This window comes from Equus przewalskii, chromosome 7 (genome assembly GCF_037783145.1).
Source record: "Equus przewalskii isolate Varuska chromosome 7, EquPr2, whole genome shotgun sequence".
Classification (NCBI taxonomy): Eukaryota; Metazoa; Chordata; class Mammalia; order Perissodactyla; family Equidae; genus Equus; species Equus przewalskii.
In genome coordinates, this window is record NC_091837.1 from 50,251,804 (window position 1) to 50,269,098 (window position 17,295).

The following is a 17,295-nucleotide window of genomic DNA, read 5'->3' on the forward strand; positions in this document are numbered from 1 at the left end:
ATGTGGTAAATCAGTCTCCCTGACTTTCTCATTTGTAAAATGAGGATGAGAATCTGCTTATCTGGAATGTTGTGAGGATTAAATATTGTGAGGATTAATTAAATTAATTTTAATTAATTAAAATTTAATTCCACATGCAGAGCCAGCAAGAAATGGAGGAAACTCATATAAACTATTGGGGGTTGATGTTTCAGAAGGGAGACTGGAAGGCGTTGCTGATAATGCTTTTTTACCGAGACCTCAAAAAGTTCTCTGCCCGTGTTACGTGAAAGGGCTTTGTAAACTGTAGAGTGCTTTACAAACGTTATTTATTAGTTTTATTATCCTATTAGTTCTGTTATAGAGTTCCATTCTTAGTTACACATACACTCAACTCCAAATTAGAAAAATGAAAACTAGATCAATAAGATGATGTTATATTGATGAAGGGACACAGAGGATGCACTCCTTAACTGGAGAAGACCGTCTACGTTTCCTTTTCAGTCTGTCTTGCTCTGTAGGGGTGATCCAATCTCTCATTCTCGCAGGGTTTACCTTCATAGGAAGAGACGATTCTCAGATCTATGTCCCTAGCTCCAAAATCTTCCTAGGTTTTAGGCCCACTAGAAATTTCTATCTGTGTTTTCCACTGCACTACAACACATGTCCTTAACTTAAATCCTTATAATCCCCTACAAAACTCCTTATCTTTAGAGTTGTCCCCAATCTGCTTAGACACTCAAACACAAAACCTAAGGATCCTCAGCTCCTCCCTTCACTCAACCTCCATATCTAATCTGACCCTCAGATCATTACGCTCTCTCTCCACAGAGCCTTTCAGATCTGTCCTCTCCTTTCTCACTGCCATTGCCCTAGTTCATGAAGTTGATCCTTCTTCCTGGGGTTATTTTCTCCAGGCTCCTAACTGATTTTGTTGGTTTTAGGGACATTTTTTCTGTCCCTGCAGTCTTAAAGATCAAAATCCACATTCCCTAATATGGAATTTATGACCCTAGAAGATGTGGCCATGACCTACCTTCTGCTACCATCGTTCGAGCACCATACAGAACACTTACCAATTGTGCCAGGAATTACACCTCACACCCCAACCCCCTGTTCATGCTGTTTCTACTTCCTGAGATGGCCTGCCATGTCATTCCTGACTATGAAAACTCTATTCATCCTTTGGAGCTGAGCTCTTGCTTTGTGACACCTCCCCCAACTCCCCACTCCCTGCGGAATTAATCACCCTCTTTTATGCTCCTTTAGCCCTTTATTTATACCTTTGGTTCAAAATTAATTACAGGTTTGTGCCCCCAACTGGACTGTGGCCTCCTTTAGGGCAAGGGGTGTATCCTACGCCTCTCTGTCACCTCAGGCCTTACAGTGCCTTGAACACAAATGCTTGGGATGGAGTTGACACACAGAGAGTTATGTAATATCCCAACCCACCTCAAAATGCTGGAGAACATGAAGTAAATTTTATATTGCTAACATTGAGTGCAAGCACAACCAAGAACAGAGCTTTTTCCAAGTATTTACATTACAACTGACAACCTAGAAAATTATGATGTTAGAAAAGTGGGTCATAAAATAACAGCGAGGCTTTCCGCATAATGAACATGCATTCTGCCCTAGTTGTGCTTTATCACAGATTCTTATTTAAAAACAAAACATTCAAGTGTGGTTTGCACTTTCTCTTTAAACCTGGATGCAGTACTCCGCCTGTGAGGAATAAAAAGGGATTGTAATCTCATACAAATAGAATTTGCAGGGTAAAACTTTTCTTCTGAGAAAATGTATTTAATTGAACATTAAAATTCCACATCTCATGACTATTTATTTCTATAAACTGAGTAAATATTTTTAAAAGCTTTAGCTTTGAGGTTGTTGGTATTGTTCCATGAAGAAATATTAAATATATATCAATTTCTAGCACATTTCAGTACTTCTATATGGAAATAGTCCCTTAATCACAATGACTGTTTCTGATCTTTTAAAACCACAAGCAGATAAAAAGCTATCCAAGGATGTCTCACTAATAATGAGTAGGGGCATTTGTATTACAATATCTTATGTCACTTCTGGTGAAAATGAAATTTTGTGCATACATATACACGTTTATATGTATATAGAGACAGTGTATATACACATATACAGTGTATACACATGTGTATGTACATGCATACATATACACATACATATACATGCATAGCATATATGTATATGTGATAGATGAATATATACACATATACACTGTATTTTTATACTCAGATAATAGTCTAGTCTCTAAAATATACTCTCTCTTCTTCCTGCCTCCATCTGTATAATACAGTCTGTCATGGAATCTCATCAAGCTTCCCTCACTGCACCACCAATTTCTCAGTAGCCAATTCTGAGTTTGTGTGCACTCACAGGCATTTTATCTGCCCTGCTCTGAGAGGTATTATTAATCACATCCTGTTGCTAGGATACCTGCAAATGTTCATTTATGTCCGATGTTTCTTTGGCAAAATGCACTCTGAAGAAGGCATAGAATCCTGACAAAGAAAATTACTGTGCATATGTTACTTATTAAAAAACAAAAGGTGGCAGGTAGGGGTGGGAGAGAGAGTAACATAACTACCAGATAATATGATGCTAACTCCCATGAATTTTTTAATATTGTTTTTGTTTCACCTAGATTTTAATGGAAAAACATCGGCAGTATTTTTGGATAATGAGAATCTGTAGTATTCCTATACTTCTGAGTTAACTAGGAAAAGTGGAAGGAGATAGGGTTTTAATCCTGTTTACTTTATAGGGACTTAGAGAGGAAAGGGCTTTAGATTTACTCACTTCAAATGCCTCAATTGCAGGCATATAGACAGGGTAACCAGGTTACAGTGCTGGCTGATTTGCAGAGCCAACCTAAAACACAGGTCACTGCTATTGCCATGTGTAGCTATTATAATGCAACACTTACGAGAAAAGTAGTCTTTAGAACGTGCGTTTGAGCAATAAGAGAAAAAATGCCTGCATCAATATCTTAAAAAAAAATTGGCATCAATATCTTAAAAATGTTATTAAGCAATATCTATGTACTTATCATTGTCATCAGCATAATATATGAATTAATTAATTTTATCCTTACAGTATTATGAGCCTTTAACAAACATTATATCCATTTTCAGGTAAGGAAACTTGGTACAAATTGGTTAAATAACTTTGCCAAATCACTGAACTCCTAAGTGACAAATAAAAAGTGAGAGAGAAAAAATATGGTTGGGGTGGAAGGACGAGAAGGAGGAAGGCCTGGGATATCAAGAAGCCATATATAATCAGTCCCTGGGTTTGGAGGGTTGCCTGAAATTATTTTTTTATAAATTATTTTGTTAAAAATATTTCAGCAGACTTTTTTTCCTAGCTATTTATTATTTATCAAACTATTTGTTTGAATGAATCAACTGCTAAATACCTAATCACAATGTTTCAGCAGTAGAATGCCAAAAAGACCTTCAGCCTTTGAAATTTTTTTAGTAATTTAGTATTTATTTAGTATCTACTATGAATTGGGTACTCTAATGATACTAACATATCATTTAATTTAATCTTCACAATAATTCTATGGAGTAGATGATAATTACTTCTATTTTCCAGTGGAGAAAGCAGGCTCAGAATTTTTTTGTAACAGGTTCTAGTTAGCGGTTGGCAAGATTGAAATATGAACCAGAGATTTTTACCTTTTCTGGGCTTATTGCCTATGGAGAGTGAGGACAGTTTTGTAGAGTGGTGAAGAACTCAACCTGGCGACTCTGCCACTTAATCAGTGTAGGATATTGGGCACATCATTTAACCTCTAAATCACGTTGTATTTATCTGGAAATTGGGGTAATACTAGTTCCTACTTCACGGGGTCATTGTGAGGGTTAAATAAAGTGGTATGTTCAATAATCCTAAATGTTTTGAGTACATGATGCAATCATGTTTACAATGCTTTCACCACAGTACCTTGACACAGCAAATAGTGTATTGCTGGGTGCTTCTCTTTACGACCATTCCATGTCAGGTAGTCCCTATTAACATATGATAATTCTTAATATTCTCAAGGTCAGTGGCTTCATCTATACAAATAATATGAAGTTCAGCCTTTGAGAATTTCTTGACATCTTTACCATTACTTCTCTCTTTTGCCTTCCTTTAGAATTTCTAAGGGAGAAGCGGCTTTCCATTTCAGCAAATTTCTTTCCTCTCCTCCTCATGTCATAACTCTTTCCAAATGCAAATTGGGGTGATGAAACACAAATTGACATGAAAACCTCTCCCCACTTATGAGCCAAGATGACAGGATTTTAGAATCCCAGGTTTGTGGTTCAAATCCTTATCCACACTTTATAGTGAGCAGCACTATGGAAGATCAAAAGTCTGATACGATCTAAACAGAAAAGGAGAGCTTTGCTAGAAATCAGAAGACCTCACTGCTAGAACTTACTCTTTGCAACAAATGATAGGACTCTGAACAAGTAACCTAACTTTTCTAAGATCCAATGGTCTCTTTAGGTAGATAGGTAAATACTCTCTTTTAATAATACCAAAAGAAATTGTGTGAACAGGGATATGAGAAGATTTTAAGTACTGCAGAGCAGGAACAGAGAAGGTTAACTGGGCCAATTTTAAGACCAACTAGTCTAAAGTGGTCTACACGAGACATTATAAACTGCATAGTTCTTGTTTGGTCAATATTTTACTATTTACGTGTGGATTATGCTGATGTTGACATGGGCACTGGCCTCCGCAGGCACGGGTGATGAGCCTCTGCATGGCTGTGGATCCTCACTGCCCTCCTGCCAGTTTAGATAAATTCTACCTGCTCTTCTGGCCATTTCTATTTGCTTAGTTGACATGTTGCTAGGATGTTCAGGCAAAGAGAATCATTATGAGCACACTGCGTGCTGTGAACTCCAGACAGTGTGTCCTCAGCTACAGAAACTGGCCCTTCGGAAACATCGACACAGATAGATCTGGACCTCCGAGGGTGACCATCTGCCTTGGCAGAGCTGACACTCCATCTGCCCTCCCCAGCCCTGGGGTCTGCCATCCGTCACAGCGTGTAGAAAGCCTGAGAAGAACTGAATGCCCCCAGATTTTTCCTGGGCTGACCCCTCTAAAAGAGATAGCAAAATCAGTATGGGAAACAACAGTTTTATGTTGTCTTGGAAATTCTCAAGCACAGAATTTCTTCCCACTTAGATCCACCTGACAAGCACATAATTAATGTGACAAGGAACAGTTCCTTTCAGATTCCCAACACTGGCCTGGGTGAATTAAATCTTAGGGTAAACCTTTTGATATTCAGAACTTTACTCTGAGACAGTCATTTGTTAGCAGAGAAGTTTTTTGGAAGACCTTTAGATGTTGAAGTCAGATTGGATTAAAAAAAAAAAAACCCCAAAAACCAGTGATTGCCAGGTCTTAAATATCTCTGCAAAATGGGAACGCCAATTTTACTAACATATGCTTTAGCCACGGACCAAAGCAGGGATGTGTGTTTTGTTTCTTTTGTGCAATAACATGTTTCTAGTAAGTTAGGTGTGAATAATTGTTTTTAAATGATATAATATTCTAAATGTCTTTGGAATGTTCATTCTATAAAAGAAACAGGAATAAATTATTTTGTAAAGAAATCTTTTCATAATACTATTCACTCCTGTGCTAGAATAAACATGAGCATATGTTGAGAGGTGGAATTGAATTTCCTTCCCATTGAATCTGTCCAGACCTTAGTAAATGGCTTAACTAATAGGGTGTGGTAGAAATGCCAGTTTCTAGGCTTAAGAATCAGGCAGCTTCCACTTCCTGAGTCTTTTGATACTTGCTCTGGGAGAAGCCAGCCACAATGTGAAAAGTCAGACTACCCTGAGACCACCATGCTGTGAGGAAGCTCAAGCTAGCCACACACAGAGACCACATGGAAACAGAACTGCCCAAACTGTACATGACCAGAAACAAGATGTTCCAGCCACCCCAACCAGGTGCCAGACGTGTGTGAATGAAGAAACCATCCTGGAAGTGGATCCTCCAGCTCCAATCACCTCAGCGGACACCATCTGGATCAGAGACAAAGTGCCCAGCTGAACCCTTTCCAAATTCCTAAACCACAAAAGTGCAAGCAAAATAAACGTTTATTTTACCAATAAGTTTTGGCATACTTTGTCATGCAGCAAAAGATAGTAAAAGCCACTCCTTTTCTGTTTTCATAATGAGAATATTTATTGAGATATATATATCAATCTATACCAATTGATATTTTTTCCCCTAAGGCTGGGCTCACCTAGATTCCTTCTTTCCTAAGATGGTTTGCTTACTATACCTATAAATATGTTCTATTACCTTGTATTTTAGCATCTAAACTTATTTCTTTTCATGGAAGAGAATAAAACTTGTTATTAGTAGGTGTGTGGTTAAAGTATAATCTACATAGATGAATACGTATTTTGGTTTTATAAAAGTATTACAATCTTACCCTATGTCCAGGTTACTGACCAAAAGTAAACTGGAGATTTGCCAGTTATCTAGCATTTTACAACTTGTAAACCATCAAATAGGATATCCATGTGGAACAACATTTAAATATTCATTCAGGCTTTAAAACTTTACCATTTATCATTAGAATTATATAGAAACTCCCTGAACTGAAACACTGAAAAGATTCAACAGCGATTTCTGCTAAATAATTTAAAATTACCTTATTTTCCCTAGGTAGATTTACTTTTAAAGGATAAATTAGTAGAACCTACATTGAATGAAGAGCTTTAGTATTATTTAGGGTTCATTTCTGTATGAGGGTAACAAGGGGAAACATTTCACTATGAAAGGTAATGATATGAGTCCAGTCAGAGTTTGGACTTGTGAAGTCAGGGTTTATTCCCTTTAAACAGCAATTTATTTGGCTAACAGACACACCATCCTGCACAGCTTTTCATCTGGAGGAAACGACCACATTTCATTGCTCTCTCTCTTTGATGCTCTTAATCATCACCTCACTGGCTTGTGGACAAAGCTGGTGGAGGCCAGAGGTGAGTTTAATTTTATTCTTTGAGATGTCAGCACGGTTTTCATTCCCACTAGCCTCAAGTTTTTCCTTTTTTATCTTAAAAAAATCCTCATCATTCTCATCTTTTCCTTCACGTGGGCCTGCATCAAAGGTTTGGGCCTTAGACATTTGGGGAAACTCAACTTTGAGGACAGAAGGGCGACAATAAGGCAAGTGCTTAGAGCTGTGGATGTTGATTTACTGCTTTCAGGTGTTGCCGTGTACTTTGCAATCATGTAAAACTGGCCTCTGTAAACCTGGTTGACTATCCGAATTTACTAGAAAAGTTAATTATCTAGTACATTTTACGTGTAGAAGAGGCTCACCAACAGGTGGATACTTAAGGGAAAGCAGAAAGAGAACAAAGGTCGTTGAGAGCCTTTTGCGTGACAGGCAGAAAGCTGGGCATTCTATGTCTGCGATGCTACTGTAAAGAGTAAATAAATGTCATATGATTTCACTCATATGTGGAAGATAAACATACAAACACATAGGTAAGGAGAACAGATTGGTGGCTACCAGAGGAGAAGAGGGCAAACGGGGTAAAGGGGCACACATGTATGGTGATGGATAAAAACTGGACTATTGGTGGTAAACATGATGCAGTCTATAAGAAACTGAAATATAATGATATACACCTGAAATTTACACAATGTTATAAGCCAATATGACCCCAATAAAATAAAACATTTAAAAAAAAGAGTAAACAGGAAATTCACAGTCAAGGGAAGGGGCCAGAGGAATCTGTAGACCTCTCAACCGAATCAGCCTCCAGGAGGGGCTGGAAATGGGCCTTTCCCTAATACTAGAGAAAGTGGGAGACACTCCAGGACTGAAGAAGTAAATATCATCTGAACACCTAAGGCAATAAGCTATTTTCTGGCAAAATCTTTTATTGACATTCAATGTGAGACGATGATTTCAGAAAAAGCAAGCCAGGTGCTGACACAGCACAGCGGTAGCCCCTTCTGGAGGACCCTTGGGGGTGGGTGTAGGTGAGCACAGGGAGGGAGTGGGAAAACTGAGTCTTCCAACAGTCTTCAGCCACGGGAAGCTTAGATTTGCACAAGAGAATTTGGCATTCCCCAGGGAGGGAAGTAACTTTTTAGTTTTATTTACTATGGAAGACATTGTTGAGCGTTTACCCTGCAGTCATTTCTCCTCTTATTTTCTGTGCTGGTACCCAGCCCTCCTCTCACATGACATGGATGAAACATGACTGACGTTAACTAATCATCCTGGTTCCATTCTCTTGCTTTAGGTGCTTGTTTGACATTTCTGGCCAATGACAAGTGAGATGAATACTGTTGAAGAACATCATTAAAAGGCTTTCCTTGCCGATAAAAAGAGACGGAAAGAAGAGAGAAAACATCTCTTCTTTCAGTGGATGCTGTCACATCTGGGTATGGTGCCTGGGACATGAGGACAAAACCAACAGACCACAAGGATGACGGAAGGGAACACAACCCAGAACGATGTCCCTGAGGCTCTGAACTAATGCACCACGGAGCCACCCTATCTTAGGATTTCTCATGTTACTTAAGTCTTTTTTGTTTAAGTCCAAATTTTTAGTTACTTGCAGCTGAACACATCCTATACTCTATTCTACATAGGCCAACCACAAAATAATACTACACTATGTTAAATGAACTAAGAATGCTAAATATTCATTTAGCTAGATATTCTATGCTAAATAAACTAGGAATAAAACTGGAAGGAAAGAGCATTGGCCTTAAGAAAGCCCCAGGAATTAGGGGGTGAGACTATTCCCCAGCCAGAGGTTGCACTTTAGAGGGTCCACTCTTATCCTTTTCCAGATAAGGTGAGGAACCTTATATTACCTCCACATAAGGTGAGGATGGCCAAGGTGTTTGCCCACTGAGTCCAAGCCTTACCTAGATCATGCTTTGAGTACCTGATGACAGAATTCCTTGGCTAAACATCCCCAAGGCCCTGTAGGCTCTGTATGAGTCTTCTGGCCAGATCAGATCTCTAGAGAGGGGACCAGACTGTACCACTGGTGTGTGGACCCTGAGGCCTGAGGGATGTTCAGAGAATGCCTGAGGCTTGGATGTGTGTGCAGACTGGTTCCATTCCTTGTACATGAGGCCCCTCACAATGCTGGAGGGCCTGTGGAGGGATTGTTATGGAGGTAGAAAGAAAAGGGGGTCTATGCTGGTTCTCTTGCTCCAGGCCCAGCAATTATAGGGGCAGGTCTGTCAAGACATAAACACCAAGGGTTGTTCTTGTAAGAATGCACAGAAACAATGGAAATGCATACATCCTCACTGAATTCTCACAGCAGTCCGAGGGAAGGAAGCAGGAAGTACTTTATCCACAGTTTATAAATGAGGAGACAATGGAGGCTCAGAGAGGTGAATTGCCCAAGATGATGGGTACGAGTTAGATCCTGGATTGGAATCCAGGACTTCCAAAGATCGCACTGTTTACCACATAGACTCCCTCAGATTATCTGTGACATCAGCTTGATTCCCATATGAAATTAAGATACAGATTGATTTAAATTATCCTTTTTATCTGTACAGTCTCCAGTTTCCTATCTCAAAAATACTTAGCAATGCTTTCTCTAAGGGGATAAAATACAAATAAATTAAATTCCATTAAATTTCTTTATAAATGAATCATTGTTATTTATTTGTGTGTTAAAAAATTGAAAAAATTCTTAAAAAGTACTATCCTGGTATAAAGTAAATAAAGTGGGACAGGGTTAGCCTTTCCTCCTCGCCTGGTCTTATAGGATATAAATGATCCACTGTCATTTGTATAAAATGTTCTCTGAAGTCTTTTGGAAATGGGTCATATCTATCCTTTTTCCTTTGTTGTGCAAAATATGTAAGTTTTTTTTCATAAAATTATCTGAACTGGCTGTTTACATAGCCCCAATCTGTCACTTTGATTTTAAATTCCCCAATTCGCTATTTGCTACAAATTTTTTAAAAAGTTATGAGTTGATTTGAATATTACGGTTTTTTAAAATTTTGGTTTTATCCTCCAGTTGAACCAATTATATTTCAACATGGATGAAGGCAGTAGACATGGGAGGCCTGGAGGGTTGTAGACCTGCATAGTATTGCTCTCCATCTTTCCTGGTGTAGCCCTCAAAGGAGGAGATGTCAATTCCACGTGTGCACAATCTACTTATATTTCTAGGGACGCTTAAGAGATTTCTCCCAGAACCCTGAATATCTATGAGATATACCTTGATATTTTTTTTTTTTCGAACTCTGTTGTGACCCTGCTAAATATTTTGGAAAAAAAAATCAAGTCTGAGCATTAACAGGCAGGCTGATCTGAGTTCTTGAGAAGCTAGTTGGAAATTCTGGAAAAGCGATATAGAGATATATAGAAAAGAGTCATTTCAGAGCGTGAAGAAAAATTTACAAAATCCAGCTCACACTTGTAATAGGTAAGCTTTACAGTGAAAGAAAAGGCAGGTTGTGAACTCTGCCATCATTTTCATGGAGTCAGCAGGATGGGGCCAGGTTGCTGTGTGTGTTTCACCCGCACATTCGGATGCAGGATTAACACAAACACAGCACTCTGTTCCCTGAGATTCAGACCAGTGACATTTTGTAGTGGAAAGTACTACTTGAGCTTTAAACAAAATGGCAAGGCTAGCTTCAACTCAAGATAGTTCAAAATCTAGATTTTGTTCTTGGTATTCAAATGATGCCCCCAAGGATGGGTAAACTATTCATCTCAAGAAATGTGGTTGGTGCATATTTTTATTTTTTGCCATTTCAGAAATATTTGACAGAATTGCGTATGACACTATAAACATTTGAAAGAAGCATGGAATGTGGAGGTTTCTTCTGTTAAGTTGATCATGCCTCTGGTGATGATGGGCACTTTCATTCTCTGGCTAGTCCCCAGAGACTCTCACTTAATCCCATATTCAATAGGACACTGCTTGGGGTGAGGTTGGCACTCGCTGATACACGCTTCACCCTACAATGCACACACAATTTGAAGTAGATTGCCAGCAGCTCAGGGCAGGAGGGGAAGAGGCCAGACCTGCTGGGCTATTTGTCATCTCAAACATTTCAAGCATCACAGACCACCTCCTTAGCAGGGCACATGGGGATACGTATCCTCTGGCAAGATGTTTCGTTTTGGTGCATACAAATAAGGGTTCCAGTGTACAAACTTGAGGGAACAGAAAGAAGAGTCACCACCTGGAGCTTTTCTTCCTGTGTGTAAGTGACAGAAAACTCTTCAATAAACATTTTAATATTTCATCTTTAAGGCTGGAAAATTCCACGTAATGCAATTAAAATACATATATATTAAGGAAGTTGGCAGGGTGAAGAGCACCTCACAGCTTGGTCTGCTTTTAAAGGAATGCAAGGGTCTTTGGAGTATTTTTTCCCAATTCTGAAAAACCAACAATTTTAGGCCTTATATTTGTCATTCTGGTATTTTTCCTAGTCACTGTGTGAAAATACGTACGTATTAAAAATACTAACGTAACAACAAAGAAAGCTTGCTATTAAAACCAAAACAAATGGCAGCTACTTTTTGCCTTCTGGGGAGTGGCAGAATGCCATCTCTAGGGAAACTGGTTCTTTAGGAAAATTCCCTGGTGCCTTAAAAATCCATTTTGGTTAGAAAAGTGAGACTCCTGAGATAGTTTAGTTGAGAGAGTATAGAGAAAAGGAAAGGTGGGTTTTTCTATATAATGAATTAAGAGGAATTGTGGAGTTGTTCATTAATCTTTTTGAGAGGTTAAACGACCCTGAATGTTCCAAAAAGTGAGAGGCTGAGTGAATATACGAATATGATGATCACATGGAACCTAAGGAAGGATACAACCCAGAAAAAATTCTCTTTTTAGGAAATGGCTAACACATGTTTGGGATCACAAATACTTTCAATATTAAGTGGTTTCCAATTCTGTGTGCACTGAACCCCATTCTATTAACCCCCAAATCAATAATAGTTGGTTAGGCACAAGTGTTTTGTGAGGATGGCAAAAGGTTATGAACCATATTTGGACTGATATAGGCTGGAGAGTGTTTTGTTCTAGGGTACAGAACATGGAGTAGGATCAAGAACGTGGTGTAAGCAGAAGATGGAATAGATGATGAGCAGAAGAAATGACAAGCCCTCTGGGGCAGGGAGCAGAGAACAGTGGACTTTATGTAGGATGGGGGAATAGTCTGTTTATTTGGATATTAAAACAATGAGTGACAGAAGAAAGGGAGAGGACTTTGGGGTCTAGGCAACAAAATCAAAAGGAGAAGACTATGTTGTAAGACTGTTATTTGCATGTTTTGAGTATTGCTAGGAATTAACATGGCAAAGGAGAGGGAGGGCCTGCATTTGGATCCTCATTCTTCCATTTAAGTCATGTGATCTGGGCCAATTGCTTTCCTCTCTGTATTTCCATCTCCTCATGTTCAAGATGGAAGCAATAACACCAAACTATTAGAGTTGTTATAAAAATGAAAAGAAATGTTGAATATTACATTCTCAGTAAATGCTGAATCTAAATTCACAATAAAAATCAATATAATTCTTTAAATCTGTCAGGATCACACTATCCCCAAAATGCCTAAATTATTCACATACCTCCTACATTCACTATTTAATGAAGTGTCTTAATTAGTTGCTGATATTTTACATACAATAGTCATGTAAATTTAGTTGTCTTTTTTCATTATGTTTCATTTTAAGTGTATTTATTTGGTTATTAAAAATATAACTAAAGCCACTTCTAAAAAGATTAATAACTAAAGTCTCATTAAACTTTGTAAATATAGTGACTTCCAGGAAATCACTATGTTCAGTAAATATCTTCAAGTCTTGCTAAAGATTATTTCTAATAAATCCTTACATTTCTGTAGTGGCTTCCATTTCATGTCTATGATCTCATTTGGTCTTGATCCTTCTGATTTTATTTTTTCATTAAGACAGAAGTTTCTACATTCAAAACATTAAATTCAAGTAGTAATAACCCAATTTTCTAACTGCCTTCTTGAAAGTAAAATGGTACCATTTTTCCTTGCACCACCTGATCAATATTTTCATAGTTACACCAAAGTTTCAAATTCAAATACTCACCTATGGGAATGTCTGTAGTTGGTTATTTGGCTGGTAAACTGTACTGACACTTTACCACAACAGACTTTGTTTGAAATCCATTCAGTTCAATTTTATTTAGAAGATTAAGCATCTCTTTGGAGAGCAAAATACCTAGATCAAAACTGACAGTGCATTAAATTTACAGGGTGCTGATTTCTGGTTTGGTAGTTATGCTTTAATAATATTTTGTGGCAGTGACAACACACTACTGCCTGACATTTTCTTCCTCTTTAGAAACTTAAAAAGAAAGAAAAGTGAAAAAACAAAAAGCTTTCTTGAAACAGGGTCAAAGAAATCCAACTACTAACTCAATTCTGTCAATTTCAATGCCAGGATACTACCCAAGGTATTCCTTTTTCATTTATCCCTTTTTACGAAGAAGTGGATTGTTTTGAGCATTTCTAGTCCTAGTCCCTATCTCCACTTTTTATAGGCCTTAAGCACCCCTTTATAAAAGTAGAACTTAAAAAGGAATAGTTACTGTGAGTTTTAGAATGTTAAATCTGATACATTTAGATTGACAGGCTGTTTGATTATTCTGGGAATACTTATCCAGTTTTTAGTTTATTAAGCCCCTCAGCCCCTCAATCACTTTCCTGCAGCAACAGCAGGGCATGGTCTGGGTACTGAAACTCAAAGCAGATTTTTTTTTTTATAATCTGTGAGAAAACAAGCAAGTTATAACTACGGCATATTATATTACTTTGGGGACTCTTTAAATGATCATTTTTCCTCTCTCTTGGGCACTGAAGACTCTCATAAATGTTTGCGTCTGCAACTTTCACTGCCTGTTCCTCTCTCTCTCCCAATCTCAGTGATGCCCCTACAGGGGTAATGATGAAGTGATGATAAGATCCTATAGACAGGACAAATATTTTGTAGAAATTAATTTGGAGAAAATAAGGAGAATAAAGAGAGGCAGGGATCAATTCTTTATGAAAAAGGTTCCAATCACTTAATCCTAAAAATTGTTCTTGACCATTGAATCCAGTTATGCCAGTCACACTACAGGAAACATTATTTTCTTTATCAAAAGTGAAAAATTGTTAACAACCTTAGTTCAAAAATATTCTGTCTCTCTTAGATCCATAAATGAACACTGTATATGCAAATTAGTGCCATTTCCCCAAGAGTCCACGCTTTGAACTCTGTCTTATCATGGCCTCAACCTTCTTGTTCTCTTGTCTTTCTGCTTAACTGTCTGGTCAAATCACATTCTGGGATCAAAGTTAACTCTCTACTTTTTCAGTTGACTGTTGAGTGAAGATGCAATAAAATACTTGAATGCACACATTTCACAGATAAGATACATTCACAACACACAACCCAAAATTCATGGTATCCAACTCTAAACAGGCTGTCAGGGTGCCTCAAAATTCTCCTGGGTTTCCTTAGTTCTCTTTCTTATCAATCATTATAGGCAGTTCAAATAGTTGTTGTTAGCGTCCATCCAGTCAATTCTGACTCCTGGCAACCCTGCGTACAACAGAGGGAACCCTATCGGTTCTTTTTGTGCCGTCCTCTCACCTTCTGGCGCTCTATCAGACAATGCTCGGCTGCTATTCATAGGGTGTTCATGGCCAATTTGTTTGCACGTGGGTGGCCAGGTCCTTCTTCCTAGTCTGTCTTGGTCTGGAAGCTCTGCTGATACCTGTCCACCATGGGTGACCCTGCTGGCATTCGAAAGATTGGTGGCATAGCTTTCAGCATCACAGGAACATGCAGCTGCCACAGTATGACAACTGACAGACAGATGGTGTGGTTCCCTGACTGGGAAACAAACCTGGGCTCTGGAGGTGAGAGCACTGAATCTTAACCACTAGACCACTAGGGCTGTTTTATAGGCATTTCAACCTTCTCCTTTATCTGCAAAAAAAGGACATCATCCTATTTTGTATCTCAGAGATTAAAATAGACACCATTGCATGGGCTTCCCATTCAAAGTTCTGCCAATGCATCTGCTTCATGCAATTCATATTCCATTCTCTTTGTCACAATGGAAAAAGTATACCTTCTCTCTCCAAGGCTGTTCTTGATCCCATACCTTCCAAGCTCCACAAATTACATCCATTTTCTCTTATTTGTTCTCCAATAGATCCTTTCCATAGTATTTAAATATGATGAAGTCTCTCCTTTATAATAACAAATGAAACTCCCTCTGCCCTACATTTCATTCCAGCTCCTGTTCTCCCTCTCGCCTCATTCGCAGCCAAGAATTGTGAGAGCTGCCCACGTTCACTGTCTTCACTTGCTCACTTCCCATTCAATCCTCAAGTGACTATAATTGTCTTCTGTTTCCACTATTCCAATGACTCTTTTCTTGCCTAAATCATCTAAAATCTCCTTTTGGGTAAAACCAGTGGAAAGCTTTTCAGTCTTTATTTCATCTCTGACATTTCTTTTTTTTTTTGGAGGAAGATTAGCCCTGAGGTAACTGCTGCCAATCCTCCTCTTTTTGCTGAGAAAGACTTGCGCTGAGCTAACATCTCTGCCCGTCTCCCTCTACTTTATGTGTGGGACACCCACCACAGCATGGCTTGCCATGTCCGCACCCAGGATCCAAACCAGTGAATCCCAGGTCACTGAAGCAGAACGTGTGAACTAAACTGCTGTGTCACTGGGCCAGCCCCCATCTCTGACATTTCTACCATCTCTGACATCTCCAACATGCAGCACTGGTGTCTACTGCTGTTTCCTTTGTTCATGTGATAGCATTTTCTTTTGGTTTTTCTTGTTTCTGTGATAAATCCTTCTCAGTCTTTCCTCATGTTCTTCTTTTGCCCATCCCCTAAATGTTGGGTCTTTTAGGGTTCTTACCTGGGTCCTCTTTTATTCTTACTTTTAATTCTCTCCCTGGACTACCACATCCATTCCCATATCCTTAAGTATCTTTCAAATGTCAATGACTCTTAGCTCTCTATCCCCAGCAAAACCGTCAGCTCCCATTGTCTACCAAACATCTCCACTTACATGTTCCAAAACCTCTAAAATTCAATATACTCCTATGTGTTCCCTGGCTCAGTAACAGAAATAGTATTCACCCAGTTGCCTAAGCTGGAAAGGCAGGAGTTATCCTTGGTCTTGGCATTTCATTGAGGTTCTTTGTAGATTAAACTCTCTCAGTCTTTATATACCTGAAAAAATATATATATTTTTTCCTAACTCTAAAATGATAGTTTAGCTAGGTACAGAGTTCTAGGTTGACAGTTATTTTTTCATAACACTTTGAAGAGCTAATTTATTGTTTTCTAACACCTATTGCTGCTGAAGATGTTTACCATCAGTTTAAATAACATTCTTTTCTCTCTTGGGAGTGTTTATCTCTTTATCTTTGGCATTCTGCAGATTCACTATGCTATTTCTAGATGTGAAATTATTTATCACATTTGGGATTTGATGGGTTTCATCAACTCAGAATCTTCAATTCTGGCAAATTTACAATAGTTATTGCTTTGAATATTTATTTCTTCTTTGTTTGCTCTTTATTTAACTTCTATTATCTACACGTTGGACTTCCTTGCCCTTCTCTTTTAACTTAACTGGCATTTTTTTATTTCTTAGTTTCTATTTCATTCTCTGTCATTTCCTCATATCTGCCTTCTAAATGAGTAATTTTGAAAACTGTGACTAGTCTTCTGTCTAATCCATTTATTAAATTTTATTTTAAGAGCTACTTGTTTTTAAGTTCTAGAATTTCACTGTGTTTTTACATATATGTAAATGTTCTTTTTGCATTCTGGCCTTATGTTTTTTAATCTTTGCACACAAGCTCTCCTTTAATGGGGAGAGTTCTTTGTAGACGTTCCATTTTCCCCGGCCATGGAAATATTTCTACAGGGTAGTTATGAGTTTGCCTCTGATGGTATCTAGGTGTTTCACCACCTTTGGACCATGTGTTATTTTAATTTATCAGACTGCCCCACTAGGATAGCTGAATTTGTATCCAACACCCACAGAGTATGTAAGCCAGAGATTCCAGTTTCTTCTGGGTGACTCATTTTCTTCTCGAGGCCCATACCTTACTTGCTAATGCTGCATCTGGGACAGTTGCTGGGTTCTTCCAGGTCCCTGTCACAAATATGGTCATGATTCCATACATTTGTTTGCATGGGGCCCTGTTGCCTGGATTTCTCTTCAAA

At 38.4% G+C, this 17,295-nt stretch overlaps 1 protein-coding gene and 1 long non-coding RNA gene across 8 annotated transcripts in view; one reads left to right on the forward strand and one right to left on the reverse strand.

The window, feature by feature from the left end:
- Positions 1–9,693, forward strand: part of LOC139084526 (uncharacterized) — a 31,446-nt gene extending 21,753 nt beyond the window's left edge. For both annotated transcript variants that reach the window (XR_011541970.1, XR_011541969.1), the window contains exon 4: positions 8,313–9,693. This is a non-coding gene — a long non-coding RNA (uncharacterized lncRNA). The remainder of the gene's footprint in view (positions 1–8,312) is intronic.
- Positions 1–17,295, reverse strand: part of CHST9 (carbohydrate sulfotransferase 9) — a 256,656-nt gene that overhangs the window by 146,835 nt on the left and 92,526 nt on the right. The gene's annotated exons all lie outside the window — the stretch shown is intronic.